Source organism: Palaemon carinicauda, chromosome 2 (assembly GCF_036898095.1).
Source record: "Palaemon carinicauda isolate YSFRI2023 chromosome 2, ASM3689809v2, whole genome shotgun sequence".
Taxonomy (NCBI): domain Eukaryota; kingdom Metazoa; phylum Arthropoda; class Malacostraca; order Decapoda; family Palaemonidae; genus Palaemon; species Palaemon carinicauda.
Genome location: NC_090726.1, coordinates 162,986,637 through 163,006,683, shown reverse-complemented (window position 1 = coordinate 163,006,683; position 20,047 = coordinate 162,986,637).

Genomic DNA, 20,047 nt, shown 5'->3' with positions numbered 1-20,047 from the left:
TAAAATTAGAATGATAATTGAAAAAAAAATAATAATAAAATTAAAATATTAACCAAAAATAAAATAATAGGTAAAATCCAAATGATAATTAAAATTAAAATATGAAAATATCAATTATTATTAAAATGATAATCAAAATTGAAATAATGATTAAAATTAAGATAATAATTAAAATAAAAATAATATTGAAATTAAAATAATATATATAATTAAAATAATAATTACAATTAAAATAATAGTTTAAAATAAATAATAATCAAAATTAAAATAATAATTAAAATCAAAAATAAAAATTGAAATTAAAATAATAATAAAATTAAAATAATGCTTAAAATTAAAATAATAATTATAAATAAAATAATTAAAATAAAAATAATAATTAAAATTGAAATAATAATTAAAATTAAAATAATAAAAATTAAAATAATTGTAATTAAAATAATAATTAAAATTAAAATAATAATTAAAATTAAATTAATATTTAGAAGAAAATACTAATCAAAAATAAAATAGTCTATAAGATTAAAATAATAATTAAGATTAAAATAATAGTGAACATTAAAATAATAATTGAAATTAAAATAATAATTAAAATAAAAATAATAATTAAAATTGAAATAATGTTGAAATTAAGATATTGAATAAAATTAAAATAATTATTAAAATTAAAATAATAATCCGAATTAGAATAATAATTAAAATTGAAATAATAATGGAAATTAAAATAATAATTAAAATTGAAATAATGATTAAAATCTAAATAATATTTAGAATAAAAGAATGATTAAAATTAGAATAATTATTGAAATTGAAAAAATAATTAGAATAAAATAATAATTGAATTTAAAATAGTAATTGAAAATTAAAATGGTAAATAATATTAAAATAATAATTGAAATTGAATTAAGTATTAACATTAAAATAATAATTAAGATTAAAAAAATAATTTAAAATAAAATAATAATCAAAATTAAAATAATGATTAAGATTCAAATAAAAATTAAAATAAAATGATAATTAAAATTAAATTAATATTCAAAATTAAGATAATAATTAAAGTTACTATAATAATAAAAATTAAAATAATAATTGAAATTGAAATAAAATTAAATTAAAATAATAATCAAAATTTAAATAATTAAAATTAAAAAAATAATTGAAATTAAAAAAATAATTAAAATTACATAAATAATTAAAATTAAAGTAACAATTAAAATAAAATTAATAATTAATATTGAAATAATAATTAAAATTAGAATAATCATCAACATTTAAAAAATAATTAAAATTAAAATAATAATTGATATTAAAATAATAGTTCAAATTTAAATAATAATTAAAATTACAATAATAAATAAAATTAAAATATCAATTAAAATTAAGATAATATTTAAAATTTAAATAATAATTAAAATTAAAAAATGATTTGTATAAAATAATAATTAAAATTGAAATAATTATTAAAATTAATGTTTTTAAATAAAATCAAAACAATATTTAAAATTAAAATCATACTTAAAATTCAAATAAAAATCAAAATTAACATTGTAATCAAAATTAAAAGGATAATTAAAATTAAAATAATAATTAAAATTAAGTTAATAATTAAAATTGAAATAATAATCAAAATAAGATGATAATTAAAATTAAAACAATAATTGAAATTACCATAATTAGAATTAAAATAATAACTAAAATTAAAATAATAATTAAAATTATAATAATAATTAAAGTTGAAATAATAATTAAAGTTAAAACAATATTTAAATTTAAAACAATAGTTAAAATTAAAATAACAATCACAATTAAAATAATAATTGTAATAGAAAAAATGATCAATATTAAAATAATAATTAAAATCAAAATAATAATTGAAATTAACGTAATAATTAAAATAATAATTGAAATTAAAATAATAATTAAAAAATAACAAAATAATTAAAATTAAGATAATAATCAAAATGGAAATAATAGTTCAAAATAAAGTAATAATTAAAATTAAAATAATAGGTAATATTAAAATAACAATCAAATTAAAATATTATCAAAATTAGAATATTAATTAAATTAAAATAATAAATAAAATTGAAATAATAATTAAAATTAAAATAATAATTAAAATTGAAATACTAGCTGAAATAAAAATAATAATCAAAATTCAAATATTAGTTATAGTAAAATAATTATTAAAATTCAAATAATGATTAAAATTGAGATAATAATTAAAATTAAAATAATAATAAAATTAAAATAATATCAAAATTGAAATAATGATTAAAATTGAAATAATAATCATAATTAAAATAATAATCAAAATTAAAATAATAATCAATATTTAAATAATAATTAAAATTAAGATAAAATTAAAATTAAACTAATAATGAAAATTCGGATAGTATTTAAAATTAAAGTAATAATTGAAATGAAAATAATAATTAAAATGAAAATACTAATTAAAATTAGGATAATAATTAGAATTAAGATAATTATAATCAGGATAATAATCAAAATTAAAATAATAATTAAATTTAAAATAATGAATTAAAATTAAAATGGTAATTAAAATGAAATGATAATTAATATTGAATAAATAATTAAAATTGAAATATTAACTGAAAATAAAATAAGCTAAAATGAAAAAAATATGAAAATTAAAATAATAAATAAAATTAGAATGATAATTGAAAAATAATAATAATAAAATTAAAATAATAACTAAAAATAAAATAATAGGTAAAATCCAAATGATAATTAAAATTAAAATATGAAAATATCAATTTATATTAAAATGATAATTAAAATTGAAATAATGATTGAAATTAAAATAATAATTAAAATTAAAATAATAATTAAAATTGAAATAATAATCAAAATTAAAATGATAATTAAAATGAAGATAATAATTAAAATTAAAAAAATAACTAAAATTAAAATAATAATTAGAATAAAAATAATAATAAAATTAAAATAATATATATAATTGAAATAATAATTACAATTAAAATAATAGTTTAAAGTAAATGATAATCAAAATTAAAATAATAATTAAAATTAAAAATAAAAATTTAAATTAAAATAATAATAAAATTAAAATAATGCTTATAATTAAAATAATAATTATAAATAAAATAATTAAAATAGAAATAATAATTAAAATTGAAATAATAAATAAAATTAAAATAATACAAATTAAAATAATTTTAATTAAAATAATAATTAAAATTAAATTAATATTTAGAAGAAAATACTAATTAAAAATAAAATAGTCTATAAGATTAAAATAATAATCAAAATTAAAAGAATAGTGAACATTAAAATAATAATTGAAATTAAGATAATAATTAAAATAAAAATAATAATTTAAATTGAAATAATGTTGAAATTAAGATATTGAATAAAATTAAAATAATGATTAAAATCAAAAAAATAATCCGAATCAGAATAATAATTAAAATTGAAATAATAATGGAAATTTAAAACATAATTAAAATTAAAATAATGATTAAAATCAAAATAATATTTGGAATAAAAAAAAATTATTCAAATTAGAATAATTATTGAAATTGAAATAATAATTAGAATAAAATAATAATTAAATTCAAAATAGTAATTGAAAATTAAAATGATAAATAATATTAAAATAATAATTGAAATCGAATTAATAATTAACATTAAAATAATAATTAAGATTAAAATAATAATAATTAAAATAAAAGAAATAATTAATACTAAAATAATAATCGAAAATAAAATTTTAATTAAAATTAAAAGAATAATTAAAATTAAAATAATTAAATTTGAAATAATAATTAAAATTAAAATAATAATTAAAATTTAAATGGTAATTAAAATAACATAATAACAAAATTGAATAAATAATTAAAATTAAAATATCAACTGAAAATAGAATAAGCTAAAATGAAAAAAAATATGAAAATTAAAATATTAAATAAAATTAGAATGATAATTGAAATAAAATTATAATAAAAATAAAATAATAAAAAAAATAAAATAATAAGTAAAATAAAAATAATTAAAATCAAAATATGGAAATATCAATTATTATTGAAATGATAATTAAAATTGAAATAATGATTAAGATTAAAATAGTAATTAAAATTAAAATAATAATTAAAATTGAAATAATAATCAAAATTAAAATGATGATTAAAATCAAGATAAAAATTAAAATTAAAATATTAACCAAAATTAAAATAATAATTAGAATTAAAATAATAATAAAATGTAAATATTATTTATAATTAAAATAATAATTACAATTATAATGATAATTACAATTAAAATAATAGTTTAAAATAAATAATAATCAAAATTAAAATAATAATTGAAATGATAAATAAAAATTTAAATTAAAATGATAATAAAATTAAAATAATGCTTAAAATTTAAATAATAATTATAAATAAAACAATTAGAATAAAAATAATAATTAATATTGAAATAATAATTAAAATTGAAATAATAATCAAAATTGAAATAATAATAAAAATTAAAATAATAAATAAAATTAAAATAATTATAATTAAAATATAAATTAAAATTAAATTAATATTTAGAAAAAAATACTAATTAAAAATAAAATAGTCTTTAAGATTAAAATAATAATTAGAATTTCAATAATAGTGAACATTAAAATAATAATTGAAATTAATAATAATAATTAAAATAAAAATAATAATTAAAATTGAAATATTGATTGAAATTAAAATATTGAATAAAATTAAAATAATGATTAAACTTAAAATAATAATCCGAATTAGAATAATAATTAAAATTAAAAGAATAATTGAAATTAAAATAATAATTAAAATTAAAATAATGATTAAAATCAAAATAATAATTAGAATAAAAAAATGATTAAAATTAGAATAATTATCGAAATTGAAATAATAATTAGAATAAAATAATAATTAAATCTAAAATAATAATTAAAAATTAAAATGATAAATAATATTAAAATAATAATTGAAATTAAATTATTAATTAACATTAAAATGATAATTAAAATTGAAATAATAATAATTAAAATCAGAAAAATAATTAATATTAAAATAATAATTAAAATTAAAATTCTAATTAAAATTAAAAGAATAATTAAAATTAAAATAATTAAATTTAAAATAATAATTAAAATTGAAATAATAATTGAAATTTAAATTATAATAAAAATTAAAATAATAATTAAAATTAAAATAATAATTAGATTAAAAATAATAATCAAAATTAAAATATTAACTAAAATTAAAATAATAAAAATGAAAATAATAATTAAAATGAATATAATATTGAAAATTGAAATAATAAAAATACTAAATAATAATCGAAATTAAAATATTATTAGAATAAAAATAAAAATTAAAATCAAAGTAATAATCAAAATTAAGATAATAATTAAATTAAAATAATAATTAAAATTAAAATAGTAATTAAAATTAAAATAATAATTAAAATATAATTAATATATGAAATTAGATTAATAGTTAAAATCAAAATGATAAATAAATTTAAAATAATACTTAAAATTAAAAGAATAATCAAAATTAAAATAATAGTTAATATCAAAATAATAATTAAAACTAAAATAATAGTTTAAATTAAAAAAATAATTAAATTTGAAAAAATAATTAAAATTAAAATAATGATCAAAATTATACTAATAATTAGAATAAAATAATAATTGAAATTAAAATAATACTTAAAATTAAAATGATGAATAAAATCAAAATAATAATAAAATCAAAATAATACTTATAATTGAAATAATTATTAAAATTAAAATAATAATTAAAATTAAGATAATAATTGAAATTAAAATAATGATTAAAATTAATATAATAAATAAAATGAAAAAAAAGTAATTAAAATTAAAATAATATATATAATTAATTATTTATTACAAATTAAATAATAATTAAAATTAATATATTAATTAAAAATGAATAATAATCAAGATTAAAATAATAGTTAAATTGAAATAAAATTTAAAAAAAATAAGTATAATTAAAATCATGATTATAATAAAGTTAATAATTAAAGTTAAAATAGTAAGTAAATAAGTAAACCTAAAATTGAAATTAATATAATAATTAAAACTGAAATTATAATTGAAAGGAAAATAATAATTAAAGTTAAAATAATAATTAAAATAGAAATAATAATTAAAATTACAATAATAATTAAAATTGAAATAATAAATAAAATTTAGATAATAAATAAAATTCAGATAATAATCAAAATTAAAATATTCAAAATTACAATACTAATTTAAATGAAGATAATAGTTGAAATTAAAATAATATTTAAAATTAAAACAATAATTGAATTGAAATAATAATCAAAAGAAAAAAATTATTAAAATAAAATAATGATTAAAATTAAAATAATAATTAAAATTAAAATAATAATTCAATCAAAATAATAATTAAAATCAAAATAATTATTAAAATCAAAATAATTATTAAAATTAAAATAATAATTAATATTGAAATAATAATCAAAATAAAATAATAATCAAAATGAAAATAATAATTAATATTAAAAGCATAATTAGAATTACAAGGATTAAAATAAAAATAATTACAATTAAAATAATAATCTAATTTAAAATAATAATTTAAAATAAAATAATAATTAGAATAAAATAATACTTGGAATGAAAATAATAGTTAAAATTGAAATAATGATTAGAATAAAATCATAATTAAAATTAAGATGAGAACTAACATTAAAATAATAATTTAAATCAAAATAATAATCAAAATTAAAATAATAATTAAAATAAAAATAAAAATTAAAATTAAAATAATAATCAAAATTTAAATAACAATTAAAACTAAAATGAAAATGAAAATTAAAATAAAATAATAATTAAATAAAAATAATAATTAAAATTAAAATAATAATTAAAATTAAAATGATAATTGAAATCAAAATAATAATAAAAAAAATTATAATTATAATTAAATAAATAATTACCGTTTGAAATAATAATAGAAAATAAATAATGATCGAAATAAGAAAAATAATTTTTATTCAAATAAAAATTTGAATAAAATAATAATCAAAATTAAAATAATAATTAAAATTCAGATAATAATTCAAATCCAAATAATAATTCAAATAAAATAGTAATTGAAATTAAAATAATAATCAAAATTACAATAATTATTAAAATTAAAATAAAAATTAATATCAAAATAATAATAAATATCAAAATAATAATTTAAATTAAAATATTAATCAAAATTAAAATAATAATTAAAATTCAAATTAAAATTAAAATAAAATGATAATTGAAATTAAATTAATATTTAAAATTAAGATAATAATTAAAGTTAATATAATAATAAAAATTAAAATAATAATTAAAATTTAAATAAAAATTGAAATTAAAATAATAATCAAAATATAAATAATAATTAAAATTAAAAAAATAATTGAAATTAAAATAAAAATCAAAATTACATAAATTATTAAAATTAAATTAACAATTAAAATAAACTAATAATTAATATTGAAATAATAATTAAAATTAGAATAATCAACATTTAAAAAATAATTAAAATTAAAATGATAATTGATATTAAAATAATAATTAAAATTTAAATAATAATTAAAATTACAATAATAATTAAAATTAAAATATTTGTTAAAATTATGATAATATTTAAAATTTAAATAATAATTAAAATTAAAAAATGATTTGTATAAAATAATGAAAATTTAAATAATTATTAAAATTAATGTTTTAAATAAAATTAAAACCATATTTAAAATCAAAATCATACTTAATATTCAAATTAAAATAAAAATTAACATTTTAATCAAAATTAAAATGATAATTAAGATTAAAATAATAATTAAAATTAAGTTAATAATTAAAATTGAAATAATAATCAGAATAAGATAAAAATTGAAATTAAAACAATAATTGAAATTAACATAATTAGAATTAAAATAATAACTAAAATTAAAATAATAATTAAAATTATAATAATAATCAAAGTTGAAATAATAATTAAAGTTAAAACAATATTTAAATTTAAAACAATAATTAAAATTAAAACAATAATCACAATTAAAATAATAATTATAATAGAAAAAATAATCAATATTGAAATAATAATTAAAATTAAAATAATAATTGAAATTAACGTAATAATTAAAATTAAAATAATAATTAAAATCAAAATAATAATTACAAAATAACAAAATAATTAAAATTAAGATAATAATCAAAATGAAAATAATAGTTCAAATTAAAATAATAATTAAAATTAAAATAATAGGTAATATTAAAATAATCAAAATTAAAATATTATCAAAATTAAAATAATAATTGAATTAAAATAATAAATAAAATTAAAATAATAATTAATATTAAAATAATAATTAAAATTTAAATACTAGCTGAAATCAAAATAATAATCTAAATTAAAATAATAATTACATTAATAAATATTTTAATTTTGATATTATTTTAATTTTATTATTACTTTAATTTTAATTATTATCTCAATTTTAATCATTATTTGAATTTTAATAATTATTTTAAAATTGAAATAATAATCAAAATTAAAATAATAATTAATATTTAAATAATAATTAAGATAATAAATAAAATTAAACTAATAATTAAAATTAGGATAGTAATTAAAATCAAAATAATAATTGAAATGAAAATAATAATTAGAATGAAAATACTAATTAAAATTAAGATAATAATTAAAATTAAGATAATTATAATTAGGATAATAATTAAAATTAAAATAATAATTAAAATTAAAATAATGGATTAAAATTAAAATAGTAAATGAAATAAAATAATAATTAAAATTGAATAAATAATTAAAATTAAAATATTAACTGAAATTAAAATAATTTAAAATAAAAAAAAATTATGAAATTAAAATATTAAATAAAATTAGAATGATAATTGAAATAAAGTAATAATAAAATTAAAATAATAACTAGAAATAAAATAATAAGTAAAATCAAAATGATAATTAAAATAAAAATATAAAAATATCAATGAATATTAAAATGATAATTAAATTGAAATCATGATTAAAATTAAAATAATAATTAAAATTGAAATAATTATTAAAACTAAAATAATAATTAAAATTAAAATGATAATTAAAATTAAGATAATAATTAAAATTAAAATAATAACTAAAATTAAAATAATAATTAGAATAAAAATAATAATAAAATTAAAATATTATTTATAATTAAAATAATAATATCAAAATTGAAATAATGATTAAAATTGAAATAATAATCAAAATTAAAATAATAATCAAAATTAAAATAATAATCAATATTTAAATAATAATTAAAATTAAGATAAAATTAAAATTAAACTAATAATTAAAATTAGGATAGTATTTAAAATTAAAGTAGTAATTGAAATGAAAATAATAATTAAAATGAAAATACTAATTAAAATTAGGATAATAATTAGAAATAAGATAATTATAATCTGGATAATAATCAAAATTAAGATAATAATTGAATTTAAAATAATGAATTAAAATTAAAATGGTAATTAAATTAAGATAATAATTAAAATTGATTAAATAATTAAAATTAAAATATTAATTGAAAATAAAATAAGCTAAAATAAAAAAAAATATGAAAATTAAAATATTAAATAAAATTAGAATGATAATTGAAAAAAAATAATAATGAAATTAAAATAATAACTAAAAAAAATAATAGGTAAAATCCAAATGATAATTAAAATTAAAATATGAAAATATCAATTAATATTAAAATGATAATTAAAATTGAAATAATGATTGAAATTAAAATAATAATTAAAATTAAAATAATAATTAAAATTTAAATAATAATCAAAATTAAAATGATAATTAAAATTAAGATAATAATTAAAATGAAAAAAATAACTAAAATTAAAATAATAATTAGAATAAAAATAATAATAAAATTAAAATAATAATATATAATTAAAATATTAATTACAATTAAAATAATAGTTTAAAATAAATAATAATCAAAATTAAAATAATAATTAAAATTAAAAATAAAAATTTAAATTAAAATAATAATAAAATTAAAATAATGCTTAAAATTAAAATAATAATTATAAATAAAATAATTAAAATAAAAATAATAATTAAAATTGAAATAATAAATAAAATTAAAATAATAAAAATTAAAATAATTTTAATTAAAATAATAATTAAAATTAAATTAATATTTAGAAGAAAATACTAATTAAGAATAAAATAGTCTATAAGATTAAAATAATAATTAAAACTAAAAGAATAGTGAACATTAAAATAATATGCGAAATTAAGATAATAATTAAGATAATAATTAAAATAAAAATAATAATTTAAATTGAAATAATGTTGAAATTAAGATATTGAATAAAATTTAAATAATGATTAAAATTAAAATAATAATCTGAATCAGAATAATAATTAAAATTGAAATAATAATGGAAATTTAAATAATAATTTAAATTAAAATAATGATTAAAATCAAAATAATATTTGGAATAATAAAAATGATTCAAATTAGAATAATTATTGAAATTGGAATAATAATTAGAATAAAAAAATAATTAGATTTAAAATAGTAATTGAAAATTAAAATGATAAATGATATTAAAATAATAATTGAAATTGAATTAATACTTAACATTAAAATAATAATTAAGATTAAAATAATAATAATTAAAATAAAAGAAATGATTAATATTAAAATAATAATTAAGATTAAAATTTTAATTAAAATTAAAATAATTAAATTTAAAGTAATAATTAAAATTAAAATAATAATTGAAATTTAAATGGTAATTAAAATAAAATAATAACAAAATTGAATAAATAATTAAAATTAAAATATCAACTGAAAATAAAATAAAGCTAAAATGAAAAAAATATGAAAATTAAAATATTAAATAAAATTAGAATGATAATTGAAATAAAATTATAATAAAAATAAAATAATAACAAAAAATAAAATAATAAGTTAAATAAAAAGGATAATTAAAATCAAAATATGGAAATATCAATTAATATTAAAATGATAATTAAAATTGAAATAATGATTAAAATTAAAATAATAATTAAAATTAAAATAATAATTAAAATTGAAATAATAATCAAAATTAAAATGATGATTAAAATCAAGATAATAATTAGAATTAAAATATTAACTAAAATTAAAATAATAATTAGAATAAAAATATTAAAATTTAAATATTATTTATAATTAAAATAATAATTACAATTATAATGATAATTACAATTAAAATAATAGTTTCAAATGAATAATAATCAAAATTAAAATAATAATTAAAATGAAAAATAAAAATTAAAATTAAAATAATAATAAAATTAAAATAATGCATAAAATTAAAATAATAATTATAAATAAAATAATTAGAATAAAAATAATAATTAGAATTGAAATAATAAATAAAATTGAAATAATAATCAAAATTAAAATAATAATCAAAATTAAAATAATAAATAAAATTAAAATAATTATAATTAAAATATAAATTAAAATTAAATTAATATTTAGAAAAAAATACTTATTAAAAATAAAATAGTCTTTAAGATTGAAATAATAAGTGAAATTTAAATAAAAGTGAACATTAAAATAATAATTGAAATTAATAATAATAATTAAAATAAAAATAATAATTAAAATTGAAATATTGGTTGAAATTAAAATATTGAATAAAATTAGAATAATGATTAAATTAAAATATTAATCCGAATTAGAATAATAATTAAAATTAGAAAAATAATTGAAATTAAAATAATAATTAAAATTAAACTAATGATTGAAATCATAATAATAATTGGAATAAAAAAAATGATTAAAATTAGAATAATTATCGAAATTGAAATAATAATTAGAATAAAATAATAATTAAATCTAAAATAATAATTAAAAATCAAAATGATAAATAATATTAAAATAATAATTGAAATTAAATTATTAATTAACATAAAATAATTAAAATTAAAATAATAATAATTAAAATCAGAAAAATAATTAATATCAAAATAATAATTAAAATTAAAATTCTAATTAAAATTAAAAGAATTAAAATTAAAAGAATTAAAATTAAAATAATTAAATTTAAAATAATAATTATGATTGAAATAATAATTGAAATTTAAATTACAATAAAAAATAAAATAATAATTAAAATTAAAATAATAATTAGATTAAAAATAATAATCAAAATTAAAATATTAACTAAAATTAAAATAATAGAAATGAGAATAATAATTAAAATGAATATAATATTGAAAATTGAAATAATATAAAAAACAAAAACATAATCAAAATTAAAATATTATTAGAATAAAAATAAAAATTAAAATCAAAGTAATAATCAAAATTAAGATAATAATTAAATTAAAATAATAATCAAAATTAAAACAGTAATTAAAATTGAAATAATAATTAAAATTGAATTAATATATAAAATTAGATTAATAGTTAAAATTAAAATGATAAATAAATTTAAAATAATACTTAAAATTAAAAGAATAATCAAAATTAAAATAATAGTTGAAATCAAAATAATAATTAAAACTATAATAATAGTTTCAATTAAAAAAATAATTAAATTTGAAAAAATAATTAAAATTAAAATAATGATCAAAATTATACTAATAATTAGAATAAAATAATAATTAGAATAAAATAATAATTGAAATTAAAATAATACTTAAAATTAAAATGATAAATAAAATCAAAATAATAATAAAATCAAAATAATACTTATAATTAAAATAATTATTAAAATTAACATAGTAATTAATATTAAGATAATAATTGAAATTAAAATAATGATTAAAATTAATATAATAAATAAAATGAAAAAAAAATAATTTAAATTAAAATAATAAATATAATTAAATAATTATTACAAATTAAATAATAATTAAAATTAAAATAATAATTAAAAATAAATAATAATCAAGATTAAAATGATAGGTAAATTGAAATAAAAATTTAAAAAAATAAGTAAAATTAAAATTATGATTATAATAAAGTTAATAATTAAAGTTAAAATAGTAAGTAAATAAGTAAACCTAAAATAATAATTGAAATTAATATAATAATTAAAATTGAAATTATAATTGAAAAGAAAATAATAATTAAAGTTAAAATAATAATTAAAATAGAAATAATAATTAAAATTACAATAATAATTAAAATTGAAATAATAAATAAAATTTAGATAATAAATAAAATTCAGATAATAATCAAAATTAAAATATTCAAAATTACAATACTAATTTAAATGAAGATAATAGTTGAAATTAAAATAATATTTAAATTTAAACAATAATTGAATTGAAATAATAATCAAAAGAAAAAAAATAATCAATATAAGATAATGATTAAAATTAAAATAATGATTAAAATAAAAATAATAATTTAATCAAAATAATAATTAAAATAAAAATAATTATTAAAATTAAAATAATAATTAATATTGAAATAATATTTAAAATAAAATAATAATCAAAATGAAAATAATAATTAATATTAAAAGCATAGTTAAAATTACAAGGATCAAAATAAAAATAATTACAATTAAAATAATAATCTAATTTAAAATAATAATTTAAAATAAAATAATAATTAGAATAAAATAATACTTAGAATTAAAATAATAGTTGAAATTGAAATAACGATTAGAATAATATCATAATTAAAATTAAGATGAGAATTAACATTAAAATAATAATTTAAATCAAAATAATAATCAGAATTAAAATAATAATTAAAATAAAAATAAAAATTTAAATTAAAATAATAATCAAAATTTAAATAACAATTAAAACTAAAATAAGAATTAAAATAAAATAATAATTTAATAAAAATAATAATTAAATTAAATAAATAATTAAAATTAAAACAGTAATTAAAATTAAAATAATAATTAAAATTGAATTAATATATAAAATTAGATTAATAGTTAAAATTAAAATGATAAATAAATTTAAAATAATACTTAAAATTAAAAGAATAATCATAATTAAAATAATAGTTAAAATCAAAATAATAAATAAAACTAAAATAATAGTTTAAATTAAAAAAATAATTAAATTTGAAAAAATAATTAAAATTAAAATAATGATCAAAATTATACTAATAATTAGAATAAAATAATAATTGAAATTAAAATAATACTTAAAATTAAAATGATAAATAAAATCAAAATAATAATAAAATCAAAATAATACTTATAATTAAAATAATTATTAAAATTAAAATAGTAAATAATATTAAGATAATAATTGAAATTAAAATAATGATTAAAATTAATATAATAAATAAAATGAAAAAAAAAAATAAATAAAATTAAAATAATAAATTTAATTAAATAATTATTACAAATTAAATAATAATTAAAATTAAAATAATAATTAAAAATATATAATAATCAAGATTAAAATAGGTAAATTGAAATAAAAATTTAAAGAAAATAAGTAAAATTAAAATTATGATTATAATAAAGTTAATAATTAAAGTTAAAATAGTAAGTAAATAAGTAAACCTAAAATAATAATTGAAATTAATATAATAATTAAAATTGAAATTATAATTGAAAGGGAAATAATAATTGAAGTTAAAATAATAATTAAAATGGAAATAATAATTAAAATTACTATAATAATTGAAATTGGAATAATAAATAAAATTTAGATAATAAATAAAATTCAGATAATAATCTAAATTAAACTTTTCAAAATTACAATACTAATTTTATTGAAGATAATAGTTGAAATTAAAATAATATTTAAAATTAAAACAATAATTGAATTGAAATAATAATCAAAAGAAAAAAATAATTAATATAAAATAATGATTAAAATTAAAATAATAATTAAAATTAAAATAATAATTCAATCAAAATAATAATTAAAATCAAAATAATTATTAAAATTAAAATAATAATTAATATTGAAATAATAATCAAAATAAAATAATAATCAAAATGAAAATAATAATTAGTATTAAAAGCATAATTAAAATTACAAGGATTAAAATAAAAATAATTACAATTAAAATAATAATCTAATTTGAAATAATAATTTAAAATAAAATAATAATTAGAATAAAATAATACTTAGAATTAAAATAATAGTTAAGATTGAAATAATGATTAGAATATAATCATAATTAAAATTAAGATGAGAATTAACATTAAAATAATAATTTAAATCAAAATAATAATCAAAATTAAAATAATAAATAAAATTAAAATAAGAATTTGAATTAAAATAATAATCAAAATTTAAATAACAATTAAAACTAAAATAAAAATTAAAATAAAATAATAATTTAATAAAAATAATAATTAAAATTAAAATAATAATTAAAATTAAAATGATAATTAAAATCAAAATAATAATAAAAAAAATTATAATTATAATTAAATTAATAATTACCGTTTAAAATAATAATTAAAAATAAATAATGATCGAAATAAGAAAAATAATTATTATTCAAATAAAAATTTGAATAAAATAATAATCAAAATTAATATAATAATTAAAATTCAGATAATAATTCAAATTAAAATAATAATTCAAATAAAATAATAATTGAAATTAAAATAATAATCAAAATTACAATAATTATTAAAATTAAAATAATAATTAATATCAAAATAATAATAAATATCAAAATAATAATTTAAATTGAAATAATAATCAAAATTGAAATAATAATTAAAATTCAAATAAAAATTAAAATAAAATGATAATTGAAATTAAATTAATATTTAAAATTAAGATAATAATTAAAGTTAATATAATAATAAAAATTAAAATAATAATTGAAATTTAAATAAAAATTGAAATTAAAATAATAATCAAAATTTAAATAATAATTAAAATTAAAAAAATAATTGAAATTAAAATAAAATTTAAAATTACATAAATGATTAAAAATAAAGTAACAATTAAAATAAACTAATAATTATTATTGAAATAATAATTAAAATTAGAATAATCAACATTTAAAAAATAATAAAAATCAAAATGATAATTGATATTAAAATAATAATTAAAATTTAAATAATAATTAAAATTTAAATAATAATTAAAATTACAATAATAATTAAAATTAAAATATTTATTAAAATTATGATAATATTTAAAATTCAAATAATAATTAAAATTAAACAATGATTTGTATAAAATAATAATGAAAATTGAAATAATTATTAAAATTAATGTTTTAAATAAAATTAAAACCATATTTAAAATCAAAATCATACTTAAAATTCAAATTAAAATAAAAATTAACATTGTAATCAAAATTAAAATGATAATTAAAATTAAAATAATAATTAAAATCAAGTTAATAATTAAAATTGAAATAATAATCAAAATAAGATAAAAATTGAAATTAAAACAATAATTGAAATTAACATAATTTGAATTAAAATAATAACTAAAATTAAAATAATAATTAAAATTATAATAATAATTGAAGTTGAAATAATAATTAAAGTTAAAACAATATTTAAATTTAAAACAATAATTAAAATCAAAATAATAATCACAATTAAAATAATAATTATAATAGAAAAAATAATAATTAAAATTAAAATAATAATTGAAATTAACGTAATAATTAAAATTAAAATAATAATTAAAATCAAAATAATAATTACAAAATAACAAAATAATTAAAATTATGATAATAATCAAAATGAAAATAATAGTTCAAATTAAAATAATAATTAAAATTAAGATAATAGGTAATATTAAAATAACAATCAAAATTAAAATATTATCAAAATTAAAATATTAATTAAATTAAAATAATAAATAAAATTAAAATAATAATTAATATTAAAATAATAATTAAAATTTAAATACTAGCTGAAATCAAAATAATAATCAAAATTAAAATAATAATTATATTAATAAATATTTTAATTTTGATATTATTTTAATTTCATTATTATTTTAATTTTAATTTTTATCTCAATTTTAATCATTATTTGAATTTTAATAATTATTTTAAAATTGAAATAATAATCAAAATTAAAATAATAATTAATATTTAAATAATAATTAAGATAATAAATAAAATTAAACTAATAATTAAAATTAGGAGAGTAATTAAAATCAAAATAATAATTGAAATGAAAATAATAATTAGAATGAAAATACTAATCAAAATTAGGATAATAATTAGAATTAAGATAATTATAATTAGGATAATAATTAAAATTAAAATAATAATTAAAATTGAAATAATGAATTAAAATTAATATAGTAAATGAAATAAAAGGATAATTAAAATTGAATAAATAATTAAAATTAAAATATTAACTGAAATTAAAATAATTTAAAATAAAAAAAAAATTATGAAATTAAAATAATAAATAAAATTAGAATGATAATTGAAATAAAGTAATAATAAAATTAAAATAATAACTAAAAATAAAATAATAAGTAAAATCAAAATGATAATTAAAATTAAAATATAAAAATATCAATGAATATTAAAATGATAATTAAATTGAAATAATGATTAAAATTAAAATAATAATTGAAATTAAAATAATTATTAAAATTAAAATAATAATCAAAATTAAAATGATAATTAAAATTAAGATAATAATTAAAATTAAAATAATAACTAAAATTAAAATAATAATTAGAATAAAAATAATAATAAAATTAAAATATTATTTATAATTAAAATTATAATTACAATTATAATTACAATTAAAATAATAGTTAAAAATAAATAATAATCAAAATTGAAATAATAATTAAAATTAGAATAAAAATTAAAATCAAAATAGTAATAAAATTTAAAATAATGATAAAAATTAGATGCTAATTAAAGGTAAAATAATAATTAAAATTTAAAAAATGATTAAAATCAAAATAATAATTAAGATTAAAATAATAATAAAAATTAAATTAATAATTAAAATTGAAATGATAATTGAAAATAAAATAGTAATTGAAATTACAATAATAATCAAAATTATAATAACAACTAAAATTATAATAATAATCAAAATTGAATTAATAATTAAAATCAAAATAATGATTAAAATTTAAATAATAATCAAAATTGAAATAATAATTAAGATTAAAATGATAATTAAAATTAAAACAAAAATTTAAATAATAATCATAATTTTAATAATTAAAATCGAAATAATAAAGGAAATAAAATAATAATAAAATCAAAATAATAATTAGAATTTAAACGATAATTAAAATTGAAATAATAATTAAAAATAAAATAATATATAAAATTAAAATGTTAAAATTAAAATAATAATTAAAATTAAAAATAGTTGAAATTAAGATAGTAATTAGAATTAAAATGACAATTAACATCAAAATACTAATTAAAATTGATATCATAATTAAAATTGAAATGATAATTGAAATTAAAATAATAATTAAAAATAAAATGATTAAAATTGAAATAATAATTGAAATTAAAATAATAATGAAAATTAAAATAATAGTTAAAATTGAAATAATAATAAAATTAGATTAATAATTAAAATGAAAAAAATAGTTAAAATTAAATAATAATTAAAATTAAAATAATAATCAAAATTAAAATAATAATCAAAATTAAAATAATAATCAAAATTAAAATAATAGTTAAAATTAAAATAATAATTAACATGAAAATAATAATCAAAATTAAAATAATAAATAAAATTAAGAAAACTGAAATCAAAATATTATTAAAATTGAAATGATTATTAAAAATAATTATAATTAAAATAAAAATAATAATTAAAATTAAAATAATTAGAATTAAAATAATAATTAAAATTAAAATAACAAAAAAATAAAATAATAATTAAAAATAAGTAATAATCAAGATTAAAATAATAGTTAAATTGATATAAAAATTAAAGTAAAATAATAATTAAAATTAAAATTATGATTAAAATGAAGTTAATAATTAAAGTTATAATAGTAATTAAACCTAAAATAGTAATTGAAATTAATATAATAATTAAAATTGAAATTATAATTAAAATGAAATTAATAATTAAAGTTAAAATAAGAAATAAAATAGAAATAATAATTAAAATTACAATAATAATTAAAATTAAAATGATAAATTGAATTTAAATAATAAATAAAATTATGATAATAATTGAAATAAAAATACTCAAATTTACAATACTATTTTAAATGAAAATAATAGTTAAAATTAAGATAATATTTAAAATTAAAACAATAATTGAATTGAAATAATAATTAAAAGTAAAAAAATTATTAAAATAAAGTAATGATTAAAATTATAATAATAATTAAAATTAAAATAATGATTCAATCAAAATAATAATTAAAATCAAAATAATTGAAATTAAAATAATAATTGATATTAAAATAATAATCAAATTTAAAATAATAATTAAAATGAAAATAATAATTGATATTTAAATGACAATTAAAATTAAAAGGATTAAAATAAAAATGATAATTACAATTAAAATAATAATATAACTTAAAATAATTATTAATAAAAAAAATAATAATTAGAATAAAATAATAATTAGAAATAAAATAATAGTTAAAATTTAAGTAATGATTAGAATAAAATCATAATTAAAATTATGATAATAATTGATATAAAAATATTAATTCAAATCAAAATAATAATTAAAATTAAAATAATAATTAATTTCAAAATTAAAATTAAAATTAAAATTAAAATTAAAATAATAATAAAAAATGAAATAACAATTAAAACAAAAATAATGATTAAAATAAAATAATAATTAAAATTAAAATAATAATTAAAATTGAAATAATGATTAAAATTAAAATAAAGATTAGAAAAGATAAATAATTTAAATTAAAATAATAATTAAAATTAAAATAATAATTAAAATTAAAATAATGATTAAAATTAAAATAATGATTAGAATAAAAAATGATTGAAATTAAAATAATTATTACAATTAAAATAATAATTGGAATAAAATAATAATTAAAATTAA